This window comes from Sebastes fasciatus, chromosome 21 (genome assembly GCF_043250625.1).
Source record: "Sebastes fasciatus isolate fSebFas1 chromosome 21, fSebFas1.pri, whole genome shotgun sequence".
Classification (NCBI taxonomy): Eukaryota; Metazoa; Chordata; class Actinopteri; order Perciformes; family Sebastidae; genus Sebastes; species Sebastes fasciatus.
This window is the reverse complement of record NC_133815.1, coordinates 6,752,413-6,768,119: the sequence shown is the minus strand read 5'-3', so window position 1 is coordinate 6,768,119 and position 15,707 is coordinate 6,752,413. Positions and strand designations below refer to the sequence as shown.

Below are 15,707 nucleotides of genomic sequence, written 5' to 3'. Positions count from 1 at the left end.
CAAAGTTTTACAGTGTAATGTTATTATATTGTGTATATTATATGGATAGCATGTCATTCTGAATACTTTCAGCAAGATAATCTTCACAGACGAACACCACTTATGATTTTTGAAGTGTGAATGCAATCGCCAGAAGTAAAAAGCTAACGTTAGGCTATAAACGAACTACACCACTGTCGCATGAACGTGGGTATAAACACAACGAGGCTGTAAAGGAGGACGAGTCGGCGTATTGACGTATTATAGTTTAATTTAGCCACTTGTTAGCAACCGCCATTTTTAAGACATATAAAAGCTTCAAAATTCAAGAGTGGGGTATTTACTTACGTATTTTATATCGTAGAACAAAACATTAAAATCTCTTCAGCTTGTGTTAACCACAGACCTTATTTCAGGCATCTAACTAAAAACCCATTCAAAAACCCGTTGACTTCCAGACGACGGAACCAGAAGTGCTAAAATGTTAACTCATTCCTGCAGCGCTCTATTGGGTGTTGCATTGTCATTATGTAACTGTGAGTGGTGCGTATGTGGTGTTTGTATTGCCATTATGTATATTTTTAGATGTGATAGCACAGCTAATGTTCCAAATAAACAAACAGTAGCCTACAAAGTTTCAATAGGAATATCTCTAACTATAATCACACTGACAAACAAATGAAAAATAGTCAAAGTGAACTTCCTCAAAACTTCCTCAGAACTGCTCCAAAATAAAGTGAATACCAGATAAAAACAACCCCACAATGTCATTGTCAAGCAGCATTGCTTTTAAGGCAGTGACATGTGCTCTCTGTGGGGACGCGAGCAGCCGGGATGAGTGGTGCACAAGTTGTCAACCATCCAGATAAATCTTCTCAGAGATCCACGCTGCTTAGACCACCCAGGAGGATCTGGCCCGGAGGTTCGTCAAGGACAGCCAGAGGCAGATTCAGAACTGGCCCTCAGCCCTGTTTTTCTCCCAAAGTGGGTTGTCTTCTGTGGCTTCACTTCTCTGTGTCTCTGTCTGTGTGATGTGCGTGCCCGCGTGGTGCAGCTGCAACTAGGGCACAGATTGTCTGTCATGCGTTTCCGCCTATCTGGACTTGGTTTAAACAGAGCGGAAAGTGGAAGTGGCGCTTGGAGTTAGTGAGCTGTGTGCAGCTCGGGCCAACGGATGGCGGAGACGGGACGGCGCACCTGGAGTTAATGAAAAAAATTCAACGCTCATACGAAACATGAAAGGTCCTGCAGGATCACAGCCTGCCACAAACACTTAGAGGATACATTTGTCAGGAGCAAAGAAGCGGGCCGAAAGTCCTTTGCTGCACCAGTTTGTATCAATCAGCTCGTCCTGACAGCGGGAAGAGAAACACACGCCAACTGTTCCCGCCTTTAAAAACAAGCACACGTGTGGTATCAGTAGTCATCAAAGATAGGAACAGTTTACTTTCTTATCAAGGTGTTTCTGCCCAAAATCTGATCTGCCTGGGAGTTATTTTATAAACTCCAGAATCAGATGTTGTTACTTTAAATAAACGCCTATTGCTCCTTTAATAGCAATCATAGTTTGTTATCAGATGTTAACTCCCTTACAGAGCAACAAAGCATCGCTTTAACATCTGTAACAGCTTCTCTGAATCTGCTGATATTTTTATTCATCTCTGAGACAAAGAGACACAAAACAAGATGCAGAGCGTGGCGCTGCTTAGCTGCACATCTCTGTGTTATGCGGAATAAAGCGTAATACAATTAAGATGACAATCTTACTAAAATGATGAATGCTGATGCTCCTGCTCCACTGCTTTATCCATTTATCTTTCTTTGTAAATTACACATTGCTTTGCCTTGATATTCTCACCCCTCTCCATCACATGCAGCTAAAGGACACAGGGGCTATTTATACTGTTTAGTTTGTTCCTATTTGGCTTGGCTACTGCTGATGAAAATCAGCTGGCTACATTCAATACTATGCATCTTACTTTGATATAACAACATGCTGATCATTAGCGTAGAAGTTTAACTTCTCATATAATTAAAGAGGACCTATTATGCTTATTATTTTCAGGTGCATACTTATATCTAGGCTTCTACTAGAACATGTTTACATGCTTTAATGTTGAAAAAACGCTTTATTTTTCTCTTACCAGCTGTGCTGCTGCACCATTTTTCACCCTCTGTCTGAAACGCTCTGTTTGAGCCCCGCCCCTTAGAAGCCCAGTCTGCACTGATTGGTCAGCTGGCCCACTCTGTTGTGATTGGTTAAAGGAACCAAACTCTTCGGACTCCGCTCCAGCTCTGCTCTAACTAGCTTTGTTTGAGGTTGTTCCAAACTAGCTGCTAGCCAGATATTATGCAAATGTGTTACTTGGTGACATCACCACGTTACGGAAGAAAAGACGGGACTTCAAGCAAGGCGGTTCAGGCAGTTCAGGAGCAGTGTTTCTGTGAGGGAGAGTAACTCCCTTTGGCATAGACTTTGGGCTTTTTTTCTGCATTGAGAACTTTAAGTACAGTTTCCTGATTATACTTGCATACTTTTACTTAAGTAACACTTTCAATGCAAGACTTTTACTTGTAACAGTATATTTATACAGTGTGGTATGAGTACTTTTACTTAAGTAAAGGGTCTGAATACCTCCTCCACCACTGGGTGGCTCTGCCTGGCAACGGTTGCTAGGCTGTAATTGGATAATCGCTGTTTGGGGGCTGGTGTTTAGCGAATGATCAATTACCTAATTTAATTTTTAACCAGGTTTTGCTGTTCTTAAATATATCTCTGTATATGTATAAACACATATCTGCTGTGTTTTATGGCTTGACTCCAGTCAGTGTAGAGGGAAAATGGAAGAGAGAAACCTGTAACTACGATTTATGACTTCCCAAAATGAATGTGGCACAAACAAAATAGTCCATTTTCATGGTGTGAGCAGGTATCAGAAAGCACCTTAACTTCCTTATTCACATGGGTACGACCAACCCGAGCAACTGAGACTTCTCGGTGGTTTATAGTAGATGACACGTCCACTTTATGCTGCTGCTATGTTTTAATACTTCCTGTTATCAAGGCAGAAACAACCTTGTCTTCTTTAACTTCAAAACGGCTTATCAAGAATTGTATTTAAATTACCCCAAACCCACTCATGATGCAGATAGAAACATGTGCACACATACAAACCAGCTCTATAATTAATCCCCCCATCTCTCTCTCTCTTTTGCTTCTGTAAACGGGCGTCTGATATCAGAATGAATCTGAAAAGTTGCTCTTCTTTGCTCATCAGCATGCAGGAGAGACATCGTATTTTTGCATGTGAATAAACAGTTATTAAAATGACCGTCTGAATCTGGAGAGGATCAGAGATTAAACGGTTACACTGATTGACACGTCCTGATCCCATTTCTAAAGAGCAGACATTTGAATAACCCATTGTTTGTTTTAACCTCACGACAGCGGGTACTTTAGGCAGACTGAGCAGTGATAACCTTTAACTGGATGACCCGAGTTCAACTACGCTTCAGCATTGTTCAATAGAATCACCATTTCCATCCTTTGTCAGCACTAGAGGACTCTTACAGCCAATGTGGAGGAAGTATTCAGATCCTCTACTTAAGTAAAAGTATTCATACCACACTGTAGAAATACTACAAGTAAAGACTTGCATTGAAAATGTTACTTGAGTAAAGGTATGTATTATCAGGCAGATGTACTTAAAGTATTAAAAGTAAGAGTACTCAATGCATTTGTGACCATATTCTTAATTTATATCATTTTATTTATTTTAATTTAATTTTACTTATATACTTCATAATATTTTCATTGTAAACATACATCATTTTTAACTTAATGTTTAGCTATTTACTTTCAGGTGATTTTTTATTAGTATTATTATTTTGAACACTACCAATTTGGGGTAAGGTTCTGTCTTGTATGTACAATGTGTTAAATGTATACAATTAATAAATATATGGGCTTTTTTTCAATGCAGAAAAATGTCCCATCTGACAGTTATACTATTAAATATATTATTATTATTATTATTATTATTAATAATAATAATAATAATAATAATAAAAATAATAATAAACTTTATTTATATAGCACTTTTCAAAAACAAAGTTATAAATGGCAGACAAAAAATAATAAAAACAATTTAAAATAGTTTAAATGTTATACAACATTGAGCAAAGGAGCTGCATATAAGTAAAAATACAATAAGTTAAATAAAACAATATGAGATAATCATTAAACCAAAAGTTGCCTTTGTATACAGATACAGATATTATCTGATGTTATATCATTAGATCATTATTACTCATGCGTTAATATAAAAACTGAATTTTACCATTGGTGCTATTAAATACAGGACCGCAACTAATGATTATTTTCATTATGGATTAATCTGCTGATTATTTTCTCCATTAATTGATTGATTGATTGGCTTGTAAAAATTAAAGCTGTCAAATAAATGTAGTGGAGCAAAAAGTACATTTTCCTCTGAAATGTAAAGGAGTAGAAGTATAAAGTAGCAGCAGAAGAAATTACTCAAGCAAAGTATAAGTACCTCAAATTTGTACTTACCGGTAAGTACAGTATACTTGAGTAAATGTATTTAGTTACATTCCACCACTGCTTACGGCAAGTTCTCTTTTAAACATTTTATATAACTCAGTATGAAGAGCATAAAAAGCTGAACTTGTTATGACTTTATCAGTAATAATCTGTGCAGAATTACAACATTACAAGTTTGTCTATATCCCCTTTAACTATAACTTATTACTTCTACATTGTTATTTCTGAAGTTCATCAATAAATACCTGACGCCCTGTAGTCAGATTCAGATGATTCATCCTCATTACCAGCTAAAAGTACGCACACACCAACCAGATATTCTTCACTTAATCATGGCATGTTTTATAAATGCACTTACTGAATTGTAAAGCCTGTAGCCTATAAATAATGACTCAACATTTATACAGAATACGAACTACGGTAGACTCTTCTCTGAAGAAGATGTAGTGTGATTGCTGGGGATAATGGTTTTTGCTTGAAAAGCTGCAAATAAAGGAGCAACTGACGCAGAATGAGCTGTGGGAATGGTGTTAATTCATGTGAAAGAAAGGAAAAATAAAGAGGGATGAGAGGCATAATAAGAATATGTGAAAATAAGTTGACGTGTAAGCAGTGTAAGGAGTTGAAGTAACCACACACACAGTGCAGCTTTTATTCAGTTTTCAGATACAAAACGGACACATTATCACCTTTTTTTAAAGATTATATAGAAAACCAGCTGCTTATTTACACATCCTGCCTGCTGCAGCAAAAAACGTTGCTATGATGGCATTGAGACCAGGCGGCAACCTCCGGGTCTGAGAAGTGAAACCAATGCTGAAGTGCCTTAAACTTGCATTCTTTCTAACAGCCAGCAGGGGGCGACTCCTCTGGTTGCTAAAAGAAGTTTGATTGTATAGAAGTCTATGAGAAAATGAGTCTACTTCTCACTTGATTTATTACCTCAGTAAACATTGTAAACATGAGTTTATGGTCTCAATCTGTAGTTTCAAGTCTTCTTCAATACAGCATGATGTTCATTTAGTAAATTATGGTCCCATTTAGAGTCAGATAGACCATAAAGCAGGGGATGCTTTAGGGCGTGGCTACCTTGTGATTGACAGGTCGCTACCATGGCGTTGTCCGATCTGGGAGTTGTCTGTGTTTTCACCTTACAGCTTTAAACCTTTCACAGTGTGTTTTCAGTTCATGAAAGTTCAAAATGTCTGGTTCAACGTTCGGTTGTACTTAACTCCACCAGCTTGTATCACTTCTGGTTGCAAAAAAACAAGATGGCAAAGGCCAAAAATGGTCAAGTCTAGAAGGGAACCCCGAGTTGAGATACAGTAGTTAAGCTTATGCATTGATTTTGAATAGGTAAGGTTAGGATAAGTCGTTGAGCAAGGAGTCTTGCAAGAGTTTTTGCAAGTTTTTGCAGATCTCAGATTTAGCATTTTGCGGGTTACCTTCTAGACACGGCCGCCAAAAACAAAGATGGCAAGATTGGCAAAATGCCGAACTCAAAACGGCAGTCAACAAACCAATGGGTGAAGTTACGGTGACTATGTCCACTTCTTATATGCAGTCTGGTTGAGTATCAAAACAGTGAAGTTGTGAGCTGGAAAACCAAAACAATTAGCTGAAAGATGCTATAATGCTAAGAGAACATGCAAAGTCAGGGGATGAATATTTGTATGTTCATCTCTGAGTGACCCCTTTCTCGTGAGAACTGTTGGCTTTGTACACATTTTGAACAGAGCTGCTGAGTGTTCTGAGTGATTTGAAAATTGTCTGTGCACAGCTTCCTGAGCTGAGAAACTGCTACTCATAACTCACATGACAAAGACGAACAGCGAGTGAAGTTTTTGTGTGGTTTTCAGACGTCGCCTTGTCAAAAACCGAAGAAGCGTTGATGATGGAAAGACTTGAAGCAGCAGCCCTGGTAAACTGCCCGGCTTTTCGTCAAACTGAAGTCCCCCTCCAATATGTCTGCTGCTCTGAATTCAGAAATTCAGACATCAGTATGCCTGTGACATAAACACGATGACTGCTTCCCCGGCGTCAGATACGAGAGTGTCTGGGCTGTGGTCTCAGCCAGTGATAATGAAGTGTTGTCTTGGCTAACAAGCGCTCTCTAACCGCTGATGTACGCCTGCTCTCTCGCTGAAATGCAAGGCACAGAAGGCCTCCATGTTAGCTTGTTATGTGAATAATGACTCATTGGCAACGGTCGTGCCATGACACTTCTGTGATCATAGCAGGATGTTACACTCTCCATCTCTCTCGGTGGCACACAAACACACTCATACGGGAGATTTGCTATAGTGTGACTTCTGTATCCGCTAATATTGAATTGTGTGCCTCAGCAGGAATTTTACTGGCACCGCTGCACACACCGTGGCATTATTCACTGGACCAAATGAATCTATGAGCTGTGAAATCATTCAGGGGGTGTAATGATAAGCTATCGCAGGTCTGTTCTAGCTTTTGTAGCAATAAAACACACTGATAGAGTTAACGCTGTGAATATGCTGACACTTTGGAATGTGAAAAGCTGCAATAGCAGAGTCGGGATGCTCTGCACTTCCTCTTTTCTTCCTCATTCATCTTAAAGCGTATTTCTTCGGAGCCAGCGGACACTTTTATTAAACCTCCAAAAAGCACCCAAAGGATGTCCATGCTCAGCCGGCAATGAATAACGAATAATTTTACATTCAAGCTGACAACTTTCTATATTTATTTGGCACAATAGTGGCGTGTAGGCAGATACTGTACAGGGAAAGTGTTCACAGAGCAATTATGTCTTTTAAATCATCTTCATTCACAGATTATTACCAGGAACATGCAGCGACTCGTTAGAAAATAAGCAGCTTTGGAAGCTTTTCTGTTGTAAAGGGGTTGAAATGTAACAAAATAAATTCATGGAAGTACAGAGGAGCTGGGACTAAACATGAGTATTTTCTTTTTATTCATATATTTACTTTTTTTGCCACAAACATAATGCAAGAACACTTAGGTGTGTTTGCATTCCAGTTATTAGCCTCAATGCAAAGCTGTCCCTGATACAAGATCACACTCATGGGTATTGTAGTCCTATGGCATGTGTGGACTACAAAGATAGAAGACAAGATACAATGTATGATACAAAGAAAAAGGGAAACATGTGTTTAACAATAAAGACAAATGCATACTTCATAAACAATTACACTACTAAAGTACTACATAATTTAGACTGTAAAATGACAAAAGTGGTGTACAGTAAAATGCATGTTTTTTGGGGTTATGTATACGGTGTCTAACTATGGTAAACATGGTTTTGGTACAGTATATATCATGTACTAGATAAGATAAGATAAGATAGAACTTATATTGTTGTTAAATTGTTGTGCAGCAGTTGCAGTACTAATTAGTAAAGAGTGCAAATATATGTTCGCCTTTCGGCTGCTCCAATTAGGGGTCGCCACAGCGGATATGCGGTCCGCACATTTGATATGGCAAAGGTTTTATGCCGGACGCCCCTCCTGATGCAGCCCCCCGCCTGGGAGGGATACTTGTGTTGGTTGTAGGAGGAAACCGGAGCCCCCAGATGAAACCCACGAGAACACGTAAACTCCACGCGGAGAGGCCCTGCCCAGACCGGGGTTCGAACCTCGGACCTTCTTAAAGAGTGCAAATATAAAGAGTGCAAATATCCATTAGCTATACTCATTTATCCACAAAACCCAAAACATACACAAGGCCAAAAATATAAACAAGGTTTATGGTAAGGATCATGAGTTGTTCATATTGTTCATATACTGTATATACAGTATATACACTGTCTTATATATCAACAATGAATGGAAATAAATGAAAATACTTAGTGCAACCTCCCCAAACTCTTTGACATTGTGTCCATCTATATATTTTTCTAGTAATGTCACCCCACAGTCTGATTTCCCTGCGGGTGCTTTGCAGCTCGGTCACCTACTGTATGGCTTTGAGTAAAAGATTTTAAGACCTTCTTTCCACCTCTGACTTTTGCAATCCTTGACAGAAGTCGCTCTACAGTGAAAACATTTGTCAACATTGAGTCATACTTGATAAGAATGAAAATATGGTTAAACAGAGTCAAAATTGCAAATGACACCAATTTGAATGTCATGATACGCCTCTCCTCTGGCAGTGTCTCATCCAGAGCTTGTGTCTGTGACTTATGTGACTGATACCCCTGGGTGATTCATAAGCCTGTTGCCTAGCACTGTGTCGCCTACCCATCATTCTTTCCTCACGTCCCACCCTCTTCTCCTCCCCCGTCCCCTCCCCCGTGCTTTATAGGTGGCTCATTGCTGTCACCACACACTGTCCGTGGGGGAAAGTGTCTGCCACGCAGGTCGCTGGTATCTCAGTGCCCATCTGTCATCACCGGTCCAGCCTGGTTCCACACACCGCGTCCAGGGAACATCAGGCGTGGGCTGGCCGCCCCGCCGGGTGCCTTGATGACTTCAGCGTACGCTCACAGTTACAGAACTGCCCAGAGATTGGATTTGTGTCAAGCCAAGCAGCAGGTTTTAGCAGATATCAGCTGTAATCTTTATGTGTTCGTGTGGAGCCGCTGCTGATGGTTTTCACTGCCTCAGCAGTTATCATGTACTGCATGATAGGATCAGACTGAAAACCTCCATTCACATGAGACACAACTACTGTAAACATGATGGATGCATGACAGGACGACTACTGTACACTGTATGGACAGTATGAATATTTGGCAATATATAGTTGCTGAATACAACAACACATGATCAGCTACATTATAATAGGTTAAATTACCCAACAGTATACAGTATACAAAGACACCTGTGGCCCTTAAGTCAACGAAAGTCTGCGTCGGGCTCGTGCTTGCTCGCTCTAAATAGACATGAACGAGCATCGCTCAAAACAGTGAGGCGACACACGTCAGCAAAAAAAACACAATATCACTCTATATTTCAGCTGCTTGGCAGTAATGTTAGCTGACCAGACGGAGGTCTCTCCATAAATCAATGCTGATCCTAGTGTTGGCTTTTCCTGCTTCAGCCTCCCGATCACGGCCGGAGGGAACAGGGAGACACCGCCACCCGGTCGGAGACGATAACGTTTCTCTCTGCGGAGCCCCCGTCACATCACAAGACACTGGAAACCTCTGTTGGTCTGGAGGAGCTGCAGCATTTATTTCTGCGCAAACGTCCACTGTACATTTACTAGATATTCTCAGAGCTACGAAGTCTTCTGCAGTGTGAGTGAGCGCGCATGCACGTGAGGTGGAGCGAGAATGAGCGCGTTGTGTGAGTGAAGGCAGACAGGCAAAGTAGCAGAGTACAGCAGAGACTCCGGCCCTGGAGACCAAAGCTACGGTCTCCCCCGCATCCTCTGACCGCCACCAACACTGTTTAACAGATGGGCTTCACTAGATATAACCAAGAGGTTTTGGTGCGTCCGTGTAGTTTGTGTTGGAGTCTCGTCTGAACAGCGTAGCCACACGCGAGCGCGCATATACATATGCTTGGAGGTGACCTGACATTAAGGAGGATGCATGTGTGTGCCCATGTAAATGATATAACTATATATTTGCACTCCTTTGTTTTTTTTGTTATGTGTGTTTTTTTTTGTTTGCTTTGTTATTGTTTTTTTTTTTAACTCAACTCTTTCTTTTTGTCATTATAATTATTATTTCTTTTCTTGGTTTTGTTTTGGTTTTGAATATTGAGGTTGTTTTCTCTATAGTGTACTTGATGGGTTTGTCTGTAAGCTCATCTACTTAAAAGTTGGTTTATAGACTGTTGTAATTACAAACAGTGGATTGCATATATGAAAACAGCCTTGAAAAAAGGGAAAAAATAAAGTAAAAAAACAAACAAAACATACTATTATTTGTCATTATCTTCTTTAAGGTCAGTGGTCATAAATGACTGGGTATAATACTTATAAAACAGTGTTTTATTTGCAGCTTCAAACAATGCAAAGTGCCCCTAATGAGGGAAAACAACAGTGAGCATGCTCAGCTGCACAGCTGCAGTCTGATTGGCTGTCTGTGACGTAGTGTTGACAGTGAACGCAGCCGGACAACAACGTGGTAAACTTGGTACCTCAAAGCTACCTGAGCTACTGAGACTAACAGCACATGCAAAGGGGGAGTTGAGCAGTAAGGAGGATGACAGGTATGTGCCCAGTCTGAATATCACCTGTGTTCAACACCTGTGGAGTTGTTGCCTCTGGTATGTCGACGTCTGTTCACCAGTTAAATAATGTTCCTCCTGTTAAAATGATAGTTTAACTCCCTCCAGGGTTAAAGCAGGGGTCAGCAACCTGCAGCTCTGGAGCAACATGAGGCTCCTCAGCTCCTCTTCAGTGAGAAACGAGAAAAAAAGTCGTAATATTATGAGAATAAAGTCATAAGTTTTCCACTTTTCCAAATTGTTTGACAATTACTTAAAAACTGGGTTAATACAATGCTCTATGGATGTGATCAGTGTTATATGTACTTTTCTATACTCCTAAATCCCAAATAAGTCTAGGCCTATTTAGATTTCTGTTATTGGAGTACAGTTTCTTTACCTATATAACTGTATAACATGTATTTGCCTGTGAATTACTTTTTGGAAAACACCAAGTAATTTACAGTATTTCTTGTCCATATTACATAAAAAGGGAAATATTTCCTTATTTGGTGTATTAAAGATGCTCTATAAGTTTTTTGGCAAAGGGAAGGCTTATCAGTTTAAAATTTTTGTATGTATTGGGTTTTAATAAGGTAAAAAAAGAGGAAAAAAAGGGAGGAAATGGGTAGATGTGGTAATTGTTATTACTTTTACACATACAGTGGTGAGGTCTGTGGGATATATATGTCAACAAAACACAGGAGTTAATGAGAAAGTAAGTCTTAAGCTGCTAATATCAGTTAGACTTCTCAGTTTATAGCAAGACATTATGTGTGTATCCCAGTTTCCCTACAGTAAGTGCTGAACATTTGATTCTATCAAAGGCCCATTTCCTGTGGTTTCAGCATTTTTAAATCACTCGCTAACCCAGATTTAGTCTCCGCTGAATCCCAACCCAGATCTGGTGCCTTGGCTAGCCACAGCTGAACGCTGAATGGGTGATTTATCAGTTCTTGGAGTGGTGGAAAACCAAATGATTTATGGCTCAGCTCTTCTTTTTTTTTTTACCCAAATCTTATTTATGTCACCGCTTCTGTCACCATCACTGCCGCCGTCTCGGTTTCTGACTCTTCCTCTCTCTCTTCCTCTCTTCTTGTCTCTTCTGCTCTCCGTCTCTTCCCCTTTAGAGGTCATGCCGGTGAGCTGTAATTTAAAGTTTGATGGGTAATCCTAATATATGCTGAAGTTCCTGGAAGCCTCGTGTGATCTCGACGAGCACTTATGATTGATCAGAAGCTGAAGATATGTGGCGTTCACTCCCTCACAATACTGATGCACGTCAATCCCAGCGTGCATTCATGGTGGGATGAACATGAACATGAACATGCACTCACACAAACACACACATGCACAGGAGAGTGTCAAGCTGAATTAATGCACCGGCTGAAGCATTGCAAATGCAAGTTATTGCTTATTCTCTCTTCCGTAGTGAATGTGCCCAATGAATAAAACATTTGCGAATAAACACATATATTGATTTAAATATAACTCTATGAATACGCTATAGATTGCTCTTGAGATTTTGTCCCCTTCCTTCCCCTTTATCCATTATTCCATAATCACTGACGTTAGCATATTCCTCAATCTCTCTTTTTCCATTTCACCCTTTTGCTATCTGCAAAAAAAAAAGGATTGGGCTATTACCATCATGCATTCAGGAAACGCAGCCTGAGGATATAAATTGGTCAAATGCAAACAAGTGGGATCTGCTGATCCTAAATGTGAGTCACTAAGTCGAGAATTTTGGGCCTTGAAATGTCTGACAGCTTAAATCACTGTCACTCTGGGCAATGACGCAGAGCGAAACGGGAAGGGAGGGAGATGGAAACAGAGGACGAAATAATGAGTTTTCCCGTAGTAGTCTATCTGTAGGGCCACAAAGGCCACAGTAAATATGAACAGCATTTAAATTTAAGCTTGTCATCTGTGGCTCTATGCCAGATGACCACAGTTTGGCTTCATGCCTTTTTCATGAGCCCCCTGTTGATAAAAATTCATAATCCTCATCTGCATTCTCTGATCAAAAGCTCTCCTGAAATGTGCAAACAGACTGTCGCCCTGTCTCTAACAGAGCCGTTTCACTGTAAAGAGCGCGAGTAAAGCCACTGTGGGACACGGGCCCTCTTTCGGTATGAAAATGATACTTGAAAGGCGAGATAAAATATTCACCAGAGAGAAGTATGGGGAGATAGCGCATAGCCTTGAGCGAGCCGGGCTCCTGCTGCGAGATGCAGGGAGAGAGAAAGAGAGCGAGGAAGATGGGGAGAAACTGGGAATAATGGAAAGTGAGTGGGAATGTAAAAATGGATTTATTGAAGAGCAGATAAAGAAAGAATGACCAGTAGGCACTTAACATCTCAACACTGTAAATCCAACTCAGTGCCTATAACATTTTTACTTTGCCTTGAAAGGTCACATCTGTTTGAAAACTTGTTAAAAAAAGGAGTCTAAAGCCTCGGTTATGCTTTCTGTACGGACGGTCACACGGACATGAGCTGACGCAAAGTCGTGACGAGGAAACGTTTGGATCTTTTATAGTAAAAACAGTAGCAAAACGGTATTCCTCTCTTCTGCCACCAATAGCTCCTCAAAGTTCTCCATTTGCCTATTTACGTTCGCGTAGTGGGGATGTAACGGTATGAGATTTTTATGGCACGATAACCATCTCAGTAAATATCACGGGCATTTGATATTACAGGGGCTGCACGGTGGTGCAGTGGTTAGCACTGGCGCCTCACAGCTAGAGGGTTGCAGGTTCGAATCCGGCTTGGGACCCTTCTGTGTGGAGTTTGCATGTTCTCCCCGTGTTAGCGTGGGTTTTCTCCGGGTACTCCGGTTTCCTCCCACAGTCCAAAGACATGCAGGTTAGGTTAATTGTGGACTCTAAATTGCCCGTAGGTGTGAATGTGAGTGTGAATGGTTGTCTGTCTCTATGTGTCAGCCCTGTGATGGACTGGCGACCTGTCCAGGGTGTACCCCGCCTTCGCCCAATGTCGGCTGGGATCGGCTCCAGCCCCCCCGCGACCCCTAACGGGATAAGCGGTTGCAGATGAGGATGAGGATGAGGATTTGATATTACACTATTGTTTTTAGTAGTAGTAGTATTAGTAGTAGTAGTAGTAGTAGTAGTATCAGTTACAATGACCCTTAAAGGAATGAGGACAGAACCTGACAAAAAATAGCCTTTAACTATAACATGTTATATAAGTAAAGCATGTTAGTTTACATGTTAACAGCACTATAACATGTAATTAACTACTAAATGAAAAATAACATATAAAATAATGTCCTATGATTATTAACAATTAACATATACTGTAGGTGTGGGACAGTGTTTTTAACTCACTTATGTCAGTTTTATTAGATAACAAATGTACACAGTATGATAACTGTCAACTTTAATACCACGGTATTCGGTATACCTTGAAACCGTTACAACCATACTGCGTAGTTAGAAAATGTTTGATGTGCGCAGACAGGCGAAAACCCGCCGCATGGGACCCCCACGTGTCTGATGGTGTGACGTCACACATCCAATTTACAGCAATTTTACCCCCAAATATTGCAAAGCTACAAGCGAAAATGACACTAATTTCCCACCTGACATTTTGTCCCCACACTCCTCAAGAGTGTCAGAGACAGACGCGTCCAAAAGATCATAAGATCATGGGAGAAAAGCATGATGTATCGATTCAGGACATAAAATTCTAGGTCACCATTGATTAGCAGACAAGGGCTTTTTGCTCGCCTCTCTGTCATTCCCGGCTTTATTTTTAGGCGAGCGCTGATCGATATCAGGGCGCTTTGTGCGAGGCTCCGTGGCGTTGTGCCTCCCTGTGGAGCCCGTGTAGGTCAGACCAAGGCACCACGAAAGGTTGAACCAATGATGGAATCAATGGATGGGAAATGTCAACTAACATGGCTGTTTACCACGATGGAGGACACTTTCTAAATACATATTGTTTCATGTGAACTGATGTCTAAACCCCCCATTTATATTTATCATCCCTTTAAACTGCCGCTAGATATAAATCTAGAACAGCTGGCTTAAGGGAAACAAATAGTTGTGACATTTTCAGCCTATGTAGATACGAGCGTCTTGTTGGTTCATTTATGAAGTGCACTATTTGTTATTGTTCTGTTTTTTTGTGACTGCTAATTCTTTCCCTTAATTACTCTGAATTAACATCACAGCTATTTTGCAATTCATGGGAAAAATGTTGATGAATAATTTTGCTTTGTTCGTTCACTAGCAGAGTGTCGAGGGGGTATGGCGGGTTGCGAGGGATGCGGTCGCACTTGAGCCGGGGTTAGCAGTTTGTGATCAACTTAAAGGGACTATTTGTAACTTTGTACGCGCATAAATGCAGCGGGTCGTTCGCGTGTAGCCGCTGTACCCTCCTCCTCTGCCTGCTCGCCTTCACTCAGACAGCTCAGCTCGCTCCACCTCTAGACGTGAACGCGCGCTCACTACACACTGCAGAATGCATGTTAAATGCATAACAGTACTATAAAATGAAAGGCTAACATCATTATGAAGTATGGTAAAGGTTATCTTTTCTGTATCTCAGCAAAGGTAAAAAAAAAAGAAAAAAGAAAGGTTGCATCTACGTTATTCAATTTCCACCCCGCGAGCACGCTAAGTGATCCAAATCAAACACGCCCACGATGTTGCATGAACAACAGGTGCATGCTGGGTCTAGCTAAAATACTAAATGCTTTGTGTGTGCCTGAGTGCGTTTGTGGGTGTAGCTTCTGCATGGTTTCATATTCTTTATTCATCTCTGCGTTGTCGCCCTCGGTGATGTTTTTAAACTGCTGTTAAAGCGGCAGATTAATTAATTTATGAGGCCTGATAATGCTTGTTGCAGCGTTAAACACAAAAGAGCTATGGACACCCTTAGCGCTTTTGTTTATTGTTGGTAATTGTTTAATTGTCTGAGTTTTGTCCTAGTTTCTGGTTGATTCTTGTTGGCCTACACTGAGGAAGATGGTTGTTTATCTAT

The 15,707-nt window shown here is 40.7% G+C and overlaps 1 long non-coding RNA gene across 1 annotated transcript in view; it reads left to right on the top strand.

Annotated features, from left to right (window-relative positions):
- The first annotated feature begins 10,500 nt into the window (after positions 1-10,500).
- The window catches only part of LOC141760004 (uncharacterized), a 91,415-nt gene continuing 86,208 nt past the window's right edge, over positions 10,501-15,707 (top strand). The window contains exon 1 of the long non-coding RNA XR_012592248.1: positions 10,501-10,701. This is a non-coding gene — a long non-coding RNA (uncharacterized LOC141760004). The remainder of the gene's footprint in view (positions 10,702-15,707) is intronic.